We start from the raw sequence: 17,513 nt of genomic DNA on the forward strand, positions 1-17,513 counted from the left end.
GGAACGAAACGTGCGGCACACCTTTTACAGTGTGCAACATGACATCAAGGGGTGGTTGTACTAATTTCTATCATGACAAGCTTAAACTTGACTACCTCATCATCATCGTCATCATTATTATCATCATAAGGTAGACGTGATCACAGCTTGAGATCAAACAGTAGCAGGTATGTAAGGTTTTTAAAACAGGGCAACATGACCTTCACAATTGTACATGATAATAGTTATGAATTTCAGAACTGTTCCTCTGGAAACTACTGAAACCAGGCGGGTATTGAACGCTTCAGCAAAATAAAAATGCGGGACAACGTGGCACTCCCGATGAAACATGTTTTATTGCAGGAAGAGAAAGAGGGCAAAAAGTAAACAGAGCACTGTAGCAAAGTGGAGACTTTGGAGTGTACTGCTTTTACTTCAGAAAATAATCGCCGCACCAGTAACTGAGGACGTTTCAAGGAGTTTGACGAGTACAATATTAACCTTGTGTGCATTATTGTTTTATTTTTTGTTACAATATTAACCTCGTGTGCGTTATTGTTTTATTTTTTCTTATTTTTATCACCAACAATACCAAATAAACACAGTAAATGGGGAAAATGTTTTGTAATACACTTTCACGCAAAAACAAAATTTGCGTCCAATAATTCGATTAATCGATAGATTGTATTCGAGTATTTGATTACTCGATAGAATAATCGGTCTCCGGACAACTTCCAACACGAGCCAAACAGGAGCAGGCTTGAAAGATTAGCAACGAGGAAGTTGGCTCATCATGAAAGTGTATGTTGAACTGTGAACCAAGATAGCCAAGCTGTAAATGCTTTTAAATCCTGGTAAAAAAAAAAAATCACATAAATCACCCAGAGCCAAGACCCAGCAATAGAATTTGCTACATTCGCATTTGTGTTTACTTTTGTCATTTCTACCATCCATTTTGTTTACCGTTCACCGCATTCCGAGTCACGGCAAGATGGAGCCTAACTTCGGAATATAAGCAAGCTCCTTTACAGACAGTACTTATAAATGGACACTGGTGATATGAATATCTGTGCAAATTGAAACCAAAAGCATCTTCTGCGAAACATCCCAGAGGGGGCTCCCCTAACGTATCATTAATTATTCACCGAATCATCTTTCTATTGATTTGCGGCGGCCTTGAGTCGAGCCGCTTCTCGCGGCTCAAGATAAGACTCTCAAAGCAAATTCCTCTAATATGAGTCACGCAGAAGATAATCAGTAATAAAATACTTGCAAATAATACGAAGTAATTGTTCAGTTCGTACCTGAACGGCCTTCAGTGACAATAATGTCACGCGTGGCAAACGCATCCATAAATACAGGCACCGAAAATGACATATATATCATTTTAAGTACACGGCGCACCGCAGCATGACATTACCGACGACGACGCGCATATTTGTTGCAGCTGTATGCACGCACATGTGGTGGCCAAACAAGACACAACATGCGTCTTTCCGGAAGACCGCAGCTAAAATAACACAACTATTTTTTTATTTTGCTAACGTGTTTCCAACTCATGAAAATGACCACAAAACAGCTATTTCCATTAAGGATGGTCTAGTCATCTATTTTTTTTTATAGCGCTTGTCTTCACTCGTGTCGCGGTAAAGCTGATTTTGGGCAAAAGGTCGGATTCTTCCTGGAACGGTCGTCGGCCAATCACAGCTCAGTATTGTTGAAGAGTCAGGCTTCATTTTCAATGAGTGCCAGAGGAGTGCTTAAAGGAGAGTTTGGGGGGTCAAGTGTGTTGCCCACTAATATGCAGTTGACTTTGAACCGTAGGAGATCATTTTCAGTAAAAGTGTAAAGTATAATTAATGGGCTGCGTTTCGTAATTCCCCGTAGTCGCCACTTGACCACGGCATCTCTTACACAAACTGCCGCGCACTTACCAGCAAATCCCTTTATGGCATTTAAAAATGGCCGCTATTAGTCTCAGAACCGGGAGCAAAGTAGATTAAACTAATCTCCTTTGTTTACCCGGCTCCAAGACCTCTCTGTGCGTTTAACTTGCCGACTCATTTGAAATAGCGTGACGCGAGAGAAGTTGTTAGGCAATGGCCAAGCACATGAATTGCGCCCCTAGAGGCCTTTAGTGTTATTACATTCATGTAAACAAGCGGTCCACTTCGACTACTTCTGCTATTCTAATCTCTTCAGAGTTAATTATATGAAATTGTGTACTCTTTTTTTCATTTCAAACATTGGAATTTAGGTATTTTCATCAACCTGAACTGCGAAATAAGAATTGAATTGCTCAGGAAAAAACATGTTCACCAAAGATAAACACTGTTGTTGTTTACAAGCTTGTACAGTAGATGATCCACCTGCGTGACGACGTGCAAGCGATCAAAGTAACACTCACGCGATTACACAACGAGGCCTTCCGTGAGGTCACTGCGCTGATTACGCCACACGAGGAAGCAAAAGTAAATACGTGACTGGCCACAGCGGACCAGCAATCTCATGACTTCCAAGTCAGTGTTGGAAGCAAGCCATTAAATCCCCTGCGGTTTCATCAACCTGAAGACTCATTTCATTACCGCTTTTGACAAGCTGGACAAAAGGTTTTGAAAAGGGCATTCATGGCCGTCTGTACATCTGCACAATCTAATGAGATCTAATGCAAGAAGTGGAGCAAACTTCACAAAGATGGATGAATCTCAACTTCAAACCCATAGTGGACTCCATTTTGCTTGAATCGCCTCAGGACACGATTAATCCACCCGATTATCAAGCTCGTCTCAATTTAAATCAAGTCGAGATTGCTGCTATTGCGCTATTCTGCTGTCTGGCAGCTTTCAAACAAACCAGCTGAGGCTCTTTGTTAGATATCAGGTAAGTGGTCCTTGCTTTTGTGATTGGTGCCAATGAAGGAAGTCATAAAACAGCATGTGGCGGTCCCTCCTGGCACCAGTTCCCTGATGGAGGCCATAGATAATAACCAGTCACATTGAAGCCATTTGTCTTTAACTGTGAAATTGAGAATAATAAGCTTTTTTTTTTTTTTGGTTGAATGTTCTCTTTTCTAATAAGCATCTGCTCCCCTGTATTATTCTGAATGACAGCTGCGGTCGCGCAATACTATAGCTGCGTTGAACAATTGTAAACGTAGTAAGCCAGCGAGATTTGAAAGGGCAAAAAGTGTGGATTTTCATTCCCGACCAGCTGTTTTTCATCGCCAAGTGAGAGTTTTATCTTTTTCCCCTGCACTCGATTCAAAACAGAGAAGCAGGGAAAAAAAAGAAACGAGAGGGAGGCAGGAATTTGTCTCTGGAGAAAGAGGAGCCTGTTGCATAATCCATTTCCATCGCAGACTTCTTCAAACCGATACTAAGTTGTGACAAACGTGCGCCTCCCTTAAATGCCACCCCCGATATATCGCCACGGAAAAAAAAACCCCAACAATAATAGCAATAATTTTAAACACCAATTCCAAATAAGAATACATTTCTTCAGACTAACATTAAATGAGCCACAAAACAGCTGATAAGAGTTGAATGTAAGAAAAATATTAAGAAATGTTCCAAAAGGACTTCACATCAATCAGCAAGTAATTCTTTCCAGGCTTAATGCTCGGTGTCACTACCGATGCAAAGTTAAATTAAGTTAATGCGGGATTGTGTAAGGTCCAGAAATGCTAAAAACACAAAAACACACTGACTAATACAGTGTTACCAAATAAAGATAAGGAAATGAGCAAGTCAAGGGAGACAAATGAGATGGACCTTGGGCTGACCTGCATCTAAAAAGAATAATAATTAAAAAAAAAAAACAGCAAGCATTCCCTAAGAGCAGCAAGTGGTCCTAAATACGAACAGGCAAGCCAAAAAAAACTTTGAAGACACATACATGATGCAGCAAATGCAAATTATTCAACACAAAAAGGCCTTGTGGACTGACTGCAAAAAGTTGTATCGGATATTACTGATACTGATATACGGGGCCGGCTGGATGGGGGCAGCTCGCTATCTTGCATGGCACGGCGAGAAAAAAAACAAACAGTCCCACAGAAATTGCTGTCAAGCACATCTCATGTCCAGGCACTCACATGGAGGCTTGCGCACTTCAACACGCTAACCTGCCAAGCCCCGCCTCTTAAAGGCACATGCTGGTTTGTTTTTGTTGAAGCCGATAGCGGATGGGTTTGGCAACGATCTCCCGCGATGGATTGGGGGTTCACTTTATCTGCTTTTCGGAGACTTAAGGGCCCTTGTGAACTTTTGTTAAAAGGAATGAGTGTCTCCCCACTCTGGTCTCCACATGCTGACCATTCCTCAGCGGAGCAGTGGGTGGAGCATGTGTGTTTGTTTTGAGTGTTTGAATGTGTATGTGATTGTGTGGGTGGGGATCCCATGTGTGTGCGTGAGTTTTGTTTTTTTTTAGGCAAAAGGAGGGGATGCGGAAGAAGAGGAGGGGGGATTTAAGTGTTTCAAGGAATACTGCTTCCTGCAGTTTTTGGTTTACAGTAAAATGAGGGAGGATGAGTGTTGTTCATTCTCACATGAGGTCGTCTGAAGGTTTGTTTTCATCTTTCTCCCCCTCTGTGTGATGTCACAATAAGACACTCATCAATTTGATTAAGCCAGTAAAGATTTTTTTTTTTTTACACATACAAAAGTGAAGTTTCTGGGTAAATATTACACAAGAAATGATTAGTCACATCCTGAATGTTTTGTGAAATCTTAAGAAATGTCACTCTTCAACAAACTGGCATGCAAATATTAAATAGGACAACTGTTGTTAAATTTATGTTAAGAAACTATTTGTTGGACTGGGGACTAATGTGTGTGATAGTTAAAAGTGTTATAAGAGAAATAAGATATTGAGCAAGAAACAAAGTCGACATGCTTTCTTTGCCTTAGTGGGCCACTTAAGTGATACGGCAGGCTGGATCTGGCCCCAGGGCCTTGAGTTTGACACCTATGATTTAGAGACATTCCTGAGGAAGTCGGAACACACATAAAAAACTCACACATTCACACCAATGGTGAATTTAATTTCAAACTCTTTGGTTAAGCTTGCAAACCAGCGCAAGTTCAAAGAGAACTTCCTACAAAGGAAGGCCTGAACCGAGATTCAAACCAAGAACTTCAGCTCTGTGAGCCAGGTGTGCTAACCACTAAACATTCACACTTCCTCAAGCATAAACTATAACTGCAATTTCTTGCTTTTTAACTGTACAAAAAAAAAAACCAGTGTGCACCCAATTTGCCATCGATGCAGTATAAAAGAGCAAGTTTAAACTGATCCGGATTTTGAGGCACATTGATGATGTCACAGTTTTAATCTGTGAAAGACAAATGACTCTAGATTAAATGCTATTAATTTAATTTAAAATTTATTAACTATAAATATGATGCTGTGATAAACCAAATTAAATCTAGATCTGATCCTGATTTCCTTGTGTCGGCCTATGCACAAATTCTCAGTGTCTTAAAAGTACCTGATATGATAAAACCTAAACAAACAACAATATTTAAAGATGGTCTCAACTCAGTACTTTTAAATATTGATTAGGTCAACACCAACAATGTTTGCACATCACTAAACTTGTTAGACTGACTTTAAGAGAAAATACTTGGAATCCGACTGAGTTGCTTCATTTCAAATGAACTTTACAAGCCTGAGACAGTTCAAATAAAATAGAAGAAAAGAAACAAACCCGTTAAAAACCTCCGTATACATAGAAAATTGTTACTCACCATTCCTGGCTGCCAATTGCAGTTAAAAAAAAAAAAAACGCACACACATCCATGCAAACGGTCCTTTGATGGCTGAAGTCTTTGGGGTGCTGAAAAGAAGTTAAAAAAAACACATAAAAGAGATCAGGGTTTAAATCCAGCAAACGCAGCTCCTCGCATTGACGTGTCCACTCTGCGTATGTGTGCTTGTGTAGTGTTTCCACAGGCTGCGAAACTTTAAGCTCCGCCCACAACCCACGCTCCCTGCCTGCCTTTCGTGACGTCACGTACCGCAAGGGAGTCCTCAAACTATCAAGTCCAAAAAGTCCAGTAGCTTTTGTCATCCATGAAATCCAAATTTTGAGCAGCTCTAGTGTGATATTACAGCTTCTCAACTTTACACATGGGGCAGGGGGTTAAAAAAAAAAAAAAAAAAGTTTGTATTGGAGACACTTTACAAACATTTCTTAATTATTATTTTTTTCAGATGATGTGGATTCACAGCATCAAAACCAGCTGGATTTATTTCACAGATTCAAGTTGTTTAATTTTGAATCAAGGACATATTTATTTATTTTTGGCTAATCTTTCAAGATGATAAATTCTGGGCTAGTTCAGATTAAATTTGCAGGCAAAGTTGTCTTTACTGTGTGTATATTTTGACTATGACTAAGTCACTGCTGCTGCTTCTTCTTGTTGTTCTGCTGTGCTCTGCAGCCAAGTAGAACAATGAAGGAGAGCTAGCGAGCGTCCGGCACAAAGAGCATTACAGAGGATTACGGGCAAAGGCAAAGACTTGAACGCAGCCATTCATGTAATCTCCTTTCACTGCTGCAAAAAAGACTAAAATGTCACGTTGTGCTTGTCACACTGCAGTCATCTCCACTATGCTTTGACATCAGTAAAGCTTAAAACAACACTGCTTTGCAGAAATGTGATGATGAACATTTCTCAAAAGTTATAATAGATATCTATTGTACACTTGTGCTTATTAAAGCAACAATATGTTCCGATGAGATCACCTTGGAGTTGTGTTGGAATTTAGGAGCAGGCCTGCAGTTAGGGGCGGGGTTATATGTAAGATCTTTGCTGCTTTGATTACTTGTGTCTTGTCTCGAAAGAGCATCCATAGAACTCCGCCCCCTAACTGTACACAATGTCAAAAGAAAAATGTCAAAACTAAGCGGCATCCTCTACGAGACAAAACCGAGAATGTCCTGATTAAGTCGACGTTATTTATAGTCTATTGTTCATTATATGGGAAAAAAAAACAACGAATCTACAAAAAAGAGAAATATTAATTATGAATCGATCTAAACATACAGGAACAACAAATTCTTTACTCAGCAAACAAAAGACTGACATTTTAGGACTTACTTGAGTTAAAAGTAGCTCAGATGAAGTACAAAGTAAATTTGAGAATAATTGTCAATTTTTGTCTATGTGAAGCCCTTTGAGACTGCTTGTGATTTAGGGCTATACAAATAAACTTGACTTGACTTGACTTGACTTCAAACCTACAACAGGTACTTGGACTTCAGGGGTCCAAGTATGTCCAAAAAAATTCAATACAAGCAAATATTAGGCAAAGGTGTGCATTTGTGCAACCATTTTGGAACCGACCTGAAATTGTGTGAATCACTTGCTGTGTATACAAAAATTAAAAAAAATAGCATAAATCAAGTATGAGTCAGCATCATTGCAGACATTTTGTAACTCTTAAGACATATTTGTTTTCGTGAAATGTGCAAGGGTGTGTACTTATGTACTGTGTGTATTCATGCAAGTGCAGTTGAATGTTTAGTCGATTTATTTTTCTCTCTCGTTGACACAATTCATGCAATGTATCGGCAATCCTGCTGTGGCCTTAGTGTTAAAAAGTCAAAATTGTTCAGTAAATCCTATTTTAATCAAAAAAGATGTGCTCTGCAACCATATCACAATTCGATAAGAAACTCCACTTTGCCAAAGGTGACAGCGGGCTCCATTGTTGAACACATCACTCTCAATCTTCCGCCATGCTCCAATAACATCCCGCCGTTGTCCAGACAAGCCAACGCACCGCCGACTACACAGCGACCATTCAGATCGGGTCACATTTGATTGGGGTTAAGTACATGACAAGCTCTCTTTGTCACACTGGATTTGTGCATCAGTGTCATCAGAGAGGCCTTTCGGAGGGGAGCAAAAATGCTGACATAGGCTACTACAAAGTCACGAGGGCATCACATGACTCAGTGTCTGATAACCTTCAGATGAAAGTCAGACAGACGACAAAAAAGGAGAACTATTTTTGTCTGTATTCCAAAAATATTTTCAACTCATAACCTTGGGAAAGTGAGGCCAGCTCTACACGTTGCACTTTGACCCACCGGATTCATTAACACTAATCTGAGCAGTTTTGTCTAGTCGTGCCGTGCCGGGAGGCTCACGGTTAAATGAAGTTTATTGCTGCGCAGATGTCATGTGGTCAGTGAACAAAGAGGAAAAAAAACACCAAAGTGAAATAATGACCAAAAGCCATCTGGCAGCGGCTCGCCTGCTGATGCCAAACTAGTAACCCTTCCTCTCTTCATCTTCCATCGGCAATAAAAGACAATATCTGCCACGGCGGGACATGTGGCATTAATATGAATTATCTCCAGCTTAATATGCTTATGCCCCGGGGGGACCGGCGTGACATGACGTCAGCCACGTGCGGGCTTCTAATGAGACGCCGATGAATATATTACATTTATTTTGCGCTTTCTTTGTGCCTTTGCAGTCTGTGTAAGGGGGCAGAGGTCAAGGTCCTGCGCAGCTGCACAATGGGAGGATTGAGGGGGCTGGGGGTGTAAGAAAGAAACTGGCATTGATGATGTGTTAATGATTTTGTAAAAATGCAGACCAATATTTGAACTAAACATCAAATATTACTTGAAAGTGCTTCTGGATCTTACACCAACTCTGAATACCTGAGTCAAGATATTTAATCTTCCTTTCTTAACAGGAAGTTTGAAACAATCTTTACATTTTCATTCTTACGTCAAAGCAAAAGCCTTATTGATTTTACATTTGTCCAACACAAGTATGCTGAGGAAGCTGAGGTCATCCACTTATCCACTTACGGAACAGAGATTCCAGGATGGACTTTTCCGTTGGCTTTTTCCAGAGACGGGCCCCACGCCGTCACGTGATGCGTCTAGTGTAGTCGTGGCGGCATCTCTGTCTCCAGCCAAAAAGCCATTAAAGGAAGTAAAAGCCTTGGTTCAAATCATATGGAAGTAAGCTTGGACTCTCACAGAGTTAATACGATTAAACAGGCTGAACGACTCATCAAGGTGATTGGAACGTCAATATAGTCAAGATGCAAAGTGGTTCAACAGCTGCTTGGCCACGTCTCCGTTCGTGAGCTCAGATAGTCAGATTTTCCTTACTTGAAGGCAAAACGGTGTCCTAGTGGTTTGCACGTGTGCCTCACAGTTTGTAGAAATGGATAGATAGCAGCTCTTCCTTCCACTGCTGGTCCAGCTACAATATTAAGTGTTGAGGCCACTTTTAAAAAGGTCACCATGGAGACAGCGTGTCTCTCATGGACTGTAACGGGACTTAAAGCGGTCAGAAATCAATGAAGCATCTCAGCAAGAGCACACGTTAACCTTCCGAGGAGCCGACAGCACCCATTTCCGGTTGCTTTATTAGTTTGGAGTTGCAGCCTAATTACTGTACATCCTGTACAACTGTCCTGACCACCGGCCCATGGGCCATTTGATGCTGACTGGAAAAAAAAATATATTGATCATTTCAGGTATCTACCGTAAGAGACCACTTGGCTTGAGTTCAGTTGTCGAGTGCTATTTGCGGTCGTGATGTTGCTAGCAAACAGTTGAACTATTGTTGTCATGACGATCAACTGTTTCTTTAAAAAAATATATATTTTATATTCACTTGTCTTATTTTTATGATTTTTGTTGATATAGAAAACTTTGCTACATTTTTTGGGTTGGAATCGATTAATGGCATTTCGTTTTATTTCACTGCGATTTGTTACACAAGTGAAGAAAATCCAGTTTTACAAAAAGCACAGAGTTCCTTGCTTCCATTTGCAACCTTCTATCTTTGCAAAGCAGGATTTTCTGCATTGATGGCAACCAAAATAAAAAATGTATGCATAAATAACACACTTTGAGCATCAGAGTGGCTTTTTACCGCAAGCCATGTGGAAGAGAAACAAGCACTGAGCTCCCACTATTTACTAATTAATTAACTAGATTCAGTGTAATGGCGAATTGTGTTTTTAATTACTTTTTTGTTCAAATTATGACTCGACATGGAACTTAAGCACAAAAAAAGGCTGGCGACAACTGCCACCCACCCAAGTTCCAAATCTTCGCAATGATGATGACGATTATGACAATGATGAAGATGGTTGCAATCACTGGCAATGAGTGAGTTGAAAGGCACAGCAAAGCTCATTTGTTTGCTGGTTAATTGAAGAGCAGCACGTTGATTATCCGGCGTGTTGTTGCTGCTGCAGCTGGATTAAACTTCTCTACAGATTGACTCGATAGCTCTTTGAAATGATGGATCGACTCACTGGGGGAAAATCAATGACAACCACATGAAGTGGAGAGATAATCTTAAAAGGGACATGTTATTGGAGAAAATAGCTTTTTCATTGCTTGTAGACAAATAGTTTGGTCTCGAAATCTTTTGTGATCTACCTATTCTTGCCAATAGGTGAGTTTCCCCCTCAAATAGCTACATTGAGGTACCGCTACCAAAAAAAAAAAAAAACGGGTACATTTCCAAATGGTGAACTGCAAGAATACTTGGGTTTACCACACCCTGTCTGGAGCACGAAGAGGCACAGGCATGCAGCAACCCCCAGAGTAGTGCATGATGTACTGCCTCCATGAGTAAAAATGCTTTTATGGTCTTCATGGGCGCTCTTGGCTCAAGAGGAAGTCACTGCAATCAGGGCTTTCCCCCCGGTTGTCATGGGAATGAAAGCTGAACACGCCATTGACATGGCAGGATACAGGGTGGGGTATAAGGTCGTTTACTTGCATGAGACAAGGCTTGATTTCTAATTTCATCGAGGCAAAAAATAGGGTGTGTAAAGTATGTTATCATTTAATGAAATTATGTCACACGTTTTAAAAGATACCAACTTATACCACATAAAAATGCATTTATCGTGGAATCATAATAGAAAATGAATTACTAAAAATATTATTAATAATAAAAGACAAATGACAACATAAATGAATTTTAAATGAGTTATTGTCAACCGGTGGTCCGCGGCCCTCTAGTGGCCCTGGCGGTATTGCAGGTGGTACCCAAATTTGGAAATGCAAAATAATTGTAACATTTTAAAAATTAAAATTGATTTGTTATTTAGACTTGATTTATGAATTATAAAAAATGAATACAATGTTTGAGATCTTGATCAACTAAATGACAAATGAAGTAAAATTGCATAAATAGAGAGAAAACTAAATTAAACAAAAAATAAAGTACTTGAAACAAGTAAGCGAAATAAAGTTTTTGGGAAGGAGGGGTTTTGAATATAAGATTTAAAATAAATTCAGTTCTTTTGGAATTCAATGCGCTGAGGTCATAATACAATTAATTCATTTTAAATATAAAATAAAATAGATTAAAAAAGATATGCTCTTGTGGGATTCAAAGGTTGAGGTCAGGATAAAATAACTCATTTTCCTTTTTTAAATCCCACTGAGCCTTCCAGTGAATGAGCTCCGCGGACTTCAGGGACAAGGAGGAGCCATGCATATGTTTCTCACACAAACACACGCACGCACGCACGCACGCACGCACGCACGCACGCACACCCTCCACATAATGACAGTGTCAGGGCTTTATTAGTAGCCAATGCATCTTCATTGTGTAGCTGGCCAGGACTCACCGCAAACTACATCACTGCACTCCTCCCTGAGAACTTAACGCAGCCTCCTCATCATCAGCATCTTCAGCGCGCGTTATCTCCCGACAAGGTGACCGACATCCCTCCTAGTTAGCAGCCGCCGAGCGCATGCCATCTTTGATAAACGACTTTAAGACACACGCACCAGCCAAGAAGCTGACTCAGTGTGATGCACGACCACGGCACCGGTGCTCTTTCTCACTCCACTTCATCAACCCCCTGAACGACAAAGTAAAAGCATCCTTTTGTGTGAGCCACACTGGCCGCCTGTCATGTATCACAAAAAAAAAAAAAAAGAGGGACTCACCGCAGCCAGGTGGAGTAATCGAAGCCTGCCGTTGCGGCGGAATCCCCCTCCTCATCCTCTTCCTACCGGTGTGTAAAGTGAGTGCATGTGTGTGTGCTGATCCAGCAGATGCAGACTGGAGCCACCAATAGAAAGAGGCGAAAGGGAAGGAGAGGGTGTGTGAGAGATGGCAGAGGAGGGGTTTGCTAGCATTACATCATGGGCGAAGAGAACGGTTGTGTTCTGCAGGGGGTGGGGGAAGGTGTGTGTGCGCCCGTGTGTGTGTGTGTGTCCTTGTATATTTTCTGCAGGATGATTAAACATGGTCATGATGCACCTGCACAGAGCTGTGATTAACAACCATTGAGAGGGAGACAGTAAATAAAGCAAGCTTTCATCATGTAATAGCAGCTAAAAGTGAACAGCAGATGGACATTGGCGAAAACGCCCTTTTTCAAACGCCCCTAATGGCTCGCTTGTCAGTTTGAACCAGCGTTGATGGACGTCTTTGGCGTTGACATTTTCGGGTGTGGAAAAAGCTTTTGCGCAAGAGCATACAGACATCACCTGTTAGTGGAGCCTAAAAAGGAAAAGTGAGGGAGAGTATTTTGGAGGAAAAGGGTGTCAGGAGTAAAAACAATGACAGCTCAGGGTCATAACAGCACGAGTGAGACAGCAGCCGCACGGGAAACATACTGATAAGGAAGTCCTTCTCTCGCCGTTAAATCAGAGTCTCACACGGCAGGCGTAAACGCAGGGGCCTCGCATCAAGGTCGGGATGGAGAAAGCAGACACATCAAGTTAGGAGATAGTGTGGCTACGTCTTAGAAGATAACTGGAGACCTCTTCCAAGGATTTCTAGGTGCATACAATCCATCCCGGTAGGAGCTTAGCCCAGCTGATTTCGGACAAGAGCCTGGACGCCAGTCAATCACACGGCAGATAAGCAATCACATCGACAGTGTCACATTTGAACTGTGTGCGTAGGTAGAAGGGGGCGTTGGCGCCGATGTGGGAGGGAACGCAGCAGAAATAGTTGGTAAAGTTTTGCAGTACTAATAAAGTGAGTCTAAAACAGCTAAATTGAGAACACAGCTATTTGCAGTAGCGGTGTGTTTCAAAAAAAGTTTGAGAAGTTTAAAAGTCCTTAAAATGTTTCATTTCTTTCCAAACGCAAAATATGAACAAGAAGGTATCCGATTTGTAATTCCTTCCCAAAATGTGTAGCAAAGGGAATACTGAGCTGTTCCAAGAAAAACCTGACAAGCTCAAAGTTAAGGATATCAAACAACATTTCAGGATATTTAGCTTTGATCAGCGCCACCATGAGGCGCCCTGAAGTATTGAGCCATGAAGAAATCAATACCACCGAGGCAGAACCGCCGGCATGTTAACATACTGTATAGATATTTTGATCCTGCTGTATCAATACTCTTGCACGGTATGATCCATTGTTGTATTGATATTTTGCCCCGCCTTAACTAACTGTATCATACTTCAAAGTCAGAATTCATGTGTTGAAATCACGTCAATAATGCTGAGAGAAGCACTAACAACCTTTTTATTTTATTTTATTTTTTTAAATAAACCCATTTCCACACCCGCCAAAAAAGCATAATATGTCTTTTTTTTTTTTTTTTTAGATAAAGCATGTTTAAAATAGAGCCCTCATTGGTTATGTATATTCTTCACTTCCTGTTTATGATCGATCGCTCGCGGACATTTTGCGGCCTAAACAAATCGAATGTGTAATGGGCGCCCGTGTTAATGGAAGTGAATAATTTAGGCTGTTCCATCGCAACGTTCTTGACGTGTTCCTATTTATTATGATGCCAACAGACGCTGCAGGAAATAGAGACGTGGGATGCGTCATCCCACTGCGAACAATATCATTTTTGGGAAAGCGCATTTAGAAACACATGTTAACATCCACTTAAGGCAAAAGAAAAACACAACGCTGGCGCTGTATATCTTCCTGATTCCAGTGAAGCTGCCTCAAAACAAAACTAAGCTGTCTGAGGAAGGTGTAGTTTGTAAAGTCAACAAGGCTTTCTGGGTAATTCGCTGGAGCCGTCCAAATTTGTCACTTCTGCTTTGGGACACTTTAAGGGAGACTTCTCGAAAAATGTTGGGCCTTTTTTTTTTTTGGCTGAACGCTACATCCGGCAAGCAGGAAGATGAGCTAATGTGGGAGTTTTTTTTTTTTTTTCTTTTTTAAAGCGTGGAAACAAGTACAAGCAAATGTAGACAGAGAACAGCTGGAGACAAATGAAGAGCGAGGCCACTGTGTCAACACACAAGAAGGTTAGCGAACTCGACAAACAGTGAGACAACTAGAATAACACCACTACAGACCTCCTTCGAGGATTAATCGTTAACAAGAAGATAAAACTCTTGTACAAAGATTTCAGATGTTCTTTACCGATTCCTTTTAGAGCACGGGTGTCAAACTCATTTTTGTTGAGAAGAAGCTGTCAACCCAAATAAATGTATGAACTCCTCATATTATATATACAGTATAGACTACGCAACAAAATGATGAATAATTTTCAAATCTGAAACAAGTAAAAAATGTTCAAATATTTTGAAAATATGAATGGTCAAAAAAAAAGCTAGCAATAGCTCTATTTTTTAAAAGTGAAGGCAATTTGCGATTTTAGTACTGATGTAAATCGAATTTGTCTTCGCGGGGCCGCATAAAAGTATGTAGCGGGCCGAATGTAGCCCCCGGGCCTTGAGTTTGACACCAATGTTTTAGAAGTGGACATACACTAATCTTAAAGCGTAACAGTCGATTGAAGTTTTTCATCAATCTTGTGAATAATTTCACACCATCTTAAGTGTAACCACATTTAATATGCTGCAGACTTTGTATTTAATATTGCAGGAATAAAAGAAATGAGTCGCTCATCCTTTACCGGGTCGCGTAAAATATACTCCGCGGCTGCCCGCAAGATTCGATCCCGAGCATTGTGCCCTTCGATTCGGGACGGCGCCTAAGCGGTGCTATTAATAACGCAATTCGATTTGTTTTAAAAGTATATTTCTCTATTTCTCCTCCAAAAGTCAGTGTCTTCATGCATAAAGGTGTCCCCTGGCGTCGCCACTCATCCCTGTCAGCTCTTTCACCATGCCTACACTGTTCCCTGTTGCCTTGGCAACCTTAGGCCAGCCGGGCCTCTCTCTCTCTCTCGCTCTCTTTTCTCTCTCTCTCTCTTTCTCCAGGGGACACAACGGTGACTTGTGTTCTCGCCTCCGAGCAGCTGGAGGACTTTTCTTCGAAAAAGGTGCACATGCTCATCCTTTCCTGCCCGCCTCCAACGCGACACTCCTACGACCGTGGGTTGTCAAAAAAAAAGAATCAAAAGCTCAACAGGAAGTGAATCGAGTCTTCTTCATGACTGCATGAGAACAGAAGAAAGTTATGAGCTGCTAATGTTATTGAGTGAAGCTTTTTTAAGGCGAAGGAACCATATTTGGGAACCTTAACGGGTGAACTGGATGACAAGGCAGTAGAATCCTGTGATTTCTCCGAGCCTAAAGAAATTTCTTTCCACGTGAACATTTTGCAAAATACAGAAGGCTATGTGCAGATTGCCAGCAAAGAATATTTTTCATCAAATTCCCTCGTTTGGGGAGCGCCCTGGTTCCAGCTGATAAGTGTGAATTTATGTCTTGATTGCCGCTGCGCATGACACGCGGTGCATCATTTCAAGTACGTTTACATGAGAATAAGGCCTAATTACAAATTATAAAAGCCATTAGTCCACAATGTATTGCATGTAGTGGTCTTAAATGGATATTAGGGGATGACTACTGCTTATACTATCCATCCATTTGTCTATTTTTACATCTAGGGATAATTTGATGCATGTTTTTTGGAAAATGCTAACATGCACGTTTTTGGAAAATGCTAACATGCATGTTTCCGTAAAATGGAAGGCAACCAAAGTAGTGGAGAAAATCCACACAAGCGCAGGGACGACGTGCTAAATTTACCAGGAAGGGCCAAGATTCAAACCCACAACCTCAAAACATGCTAACCGCTAGCAAAACGTGTTTCCTGTTAGCAACCATACAGTAGGTCTACATTGTCAGATTTGAATTCAGTTTTGATCGTCTAATAGGTATTACTTTCAAACGACTCGGGTGATATTTATTCAAGTTGCGCACCAAACCTTTTACGAGTCAGTTCTCGGCTGAGCCACTTGAAAAGCACATTGTTCTTGCCGAGTGGAAGTGTAATTCATCAAGGCCCGGGTACAATTTTAAGAGCAAAAGCAGATGTTGAGCTGATAACAGCAGGGCGGAAAGCACTTACTGCAAAATGGTCACGCCTAATGGTCGTTTCTACAAGATTGTAAGAGTGACCTCATTCATTCACCGCCATTGACAGCTTTAGACGTTAAAGATTTAGCAGTGAAGGAGCTAATTGTCACCTTGCAGTATTTTTCTTAAACACAAATGCATTGGCTTTGGAGCAGCAAAATATTTTATGCTAATTCTGTCATGTTATTTTCTTATTGCGTGTTATTACAGTGAAGAGATTATTTAGTCTTCGTTTGATAATCGAGAGACAGACTCAGAGTTGTCAGAGCGTGTGCGTTAAGAGAGATTGAAACAGGGACAAATAAGGACTTGTCTCGCCGAGATCCTTGACTGCGAGGTCACGTGCGGAACATTTTGTTTTGTTGACGTTGGCCTGGACAGACAAAATCATTGGCGTAACCTAAGGAGATAACTTGTGAAAAAACCTAGAATCAAATCATCTTTATCATTCTAATCCCTTTCATGCAACGTTAAAAACAAGATTGACTGAATGGTCCATTGAGTCGAAAGATGTGACCCTCACCTTATAAGGGATTGTGGCTCACATGAGGTTTAAAGACAAAAACAACGTTGATCCAACTTCATCAGTGTGCTCAAGTGTGGTCCGTTAGGATTGAAAACATGCTAGTAAGTTTTTAATCCAAAAATGTGTACATTTATGAACACCATCATTTTAGATTATTCTAAAAAAAAAAAAAGACACACTAATTACACAATTGTCCATCCATTTTCTGGAACACTTTTCCAGCTGGATTCACAAAGCACAACATTCACTAAAATGTTTTTTGGAATGTGGGAGGAAGACTGAGTCCCCAGAGAAAACCCACACAAGCACCGGGAGAACATGTAACCTTCACACACAGAAAAGTTGATTCAGAGTTTCGAACTCAGAACTTCAGACGTGTCGGGTGCTAACCACAAGGCACCGTGCTGCCTCCCGTCAAATTCAAAATCATTCCGGTCTTTTCCATCGGGTAACAGCAAACGGATGAGCTTGTCAGCCAGCCAGGGCGGCCGACAGTCGGCCACCTGGATCAGTCAGAGGCTTCCGCAAATCCGCCGTGCTGTCACACAATCGCGGCGCTGTTCCCCGGTTGAAAAGTGTGTCCAGCCAGCCGATTAATCAGCTCTGCAGCCAGTCATCCACGAGAACGATTATATGCTGGGCACATGAGGAAAATGCTGATGGAAGGTATTTGAGAGGAAAAAATATTCATTCAGATGTGGGGAAAAAAAATCGGCCTTACAGCTGGAAACCTCCAAACTC

General features: G+C 41.1%; 1 protein-coding gene across 2 annotated transcripts in view; it reads right to left on the reverse strand.

Moving 5' to 3' along the window:
- The window catches only part of LOC119120533 (semaphorin-4B-like), a 33,474-nt gene extending 21,460 nt beyond the window's left edge, over positions 1–12,014 (reverse strand). Inside the window, exon 1 of one of the 2 annotated variants that reach the window (XM_037247503.1) lies at positions 11,939–12,014. The gene's annotated coding sequence lies outside the window, so the exon portion shown is untranslated. Of the gene's footprint in view, positions 1–5,726; positions 5,913–11,938 lie in introns of those variants that run through there. The other variant, XM_037247502.1, reaches the window with a different exon arrangement.
- Positions 12,015–17,513: the final 5,499 nt, after the last annotated feature.

Source organism: Syngnathus acus, chromosome 3, assembly GCF_901709675.1.
Source record: "Syngnathus acus chromosome 3, fSynAcu1.2, whole genome shotgun sequence".
NCBI lineage: Eukaryota > Metazoa > Chordata > Actinopteri > Syngnathiformes > Syngnathidae > Syngnathus > Syngnathus acus.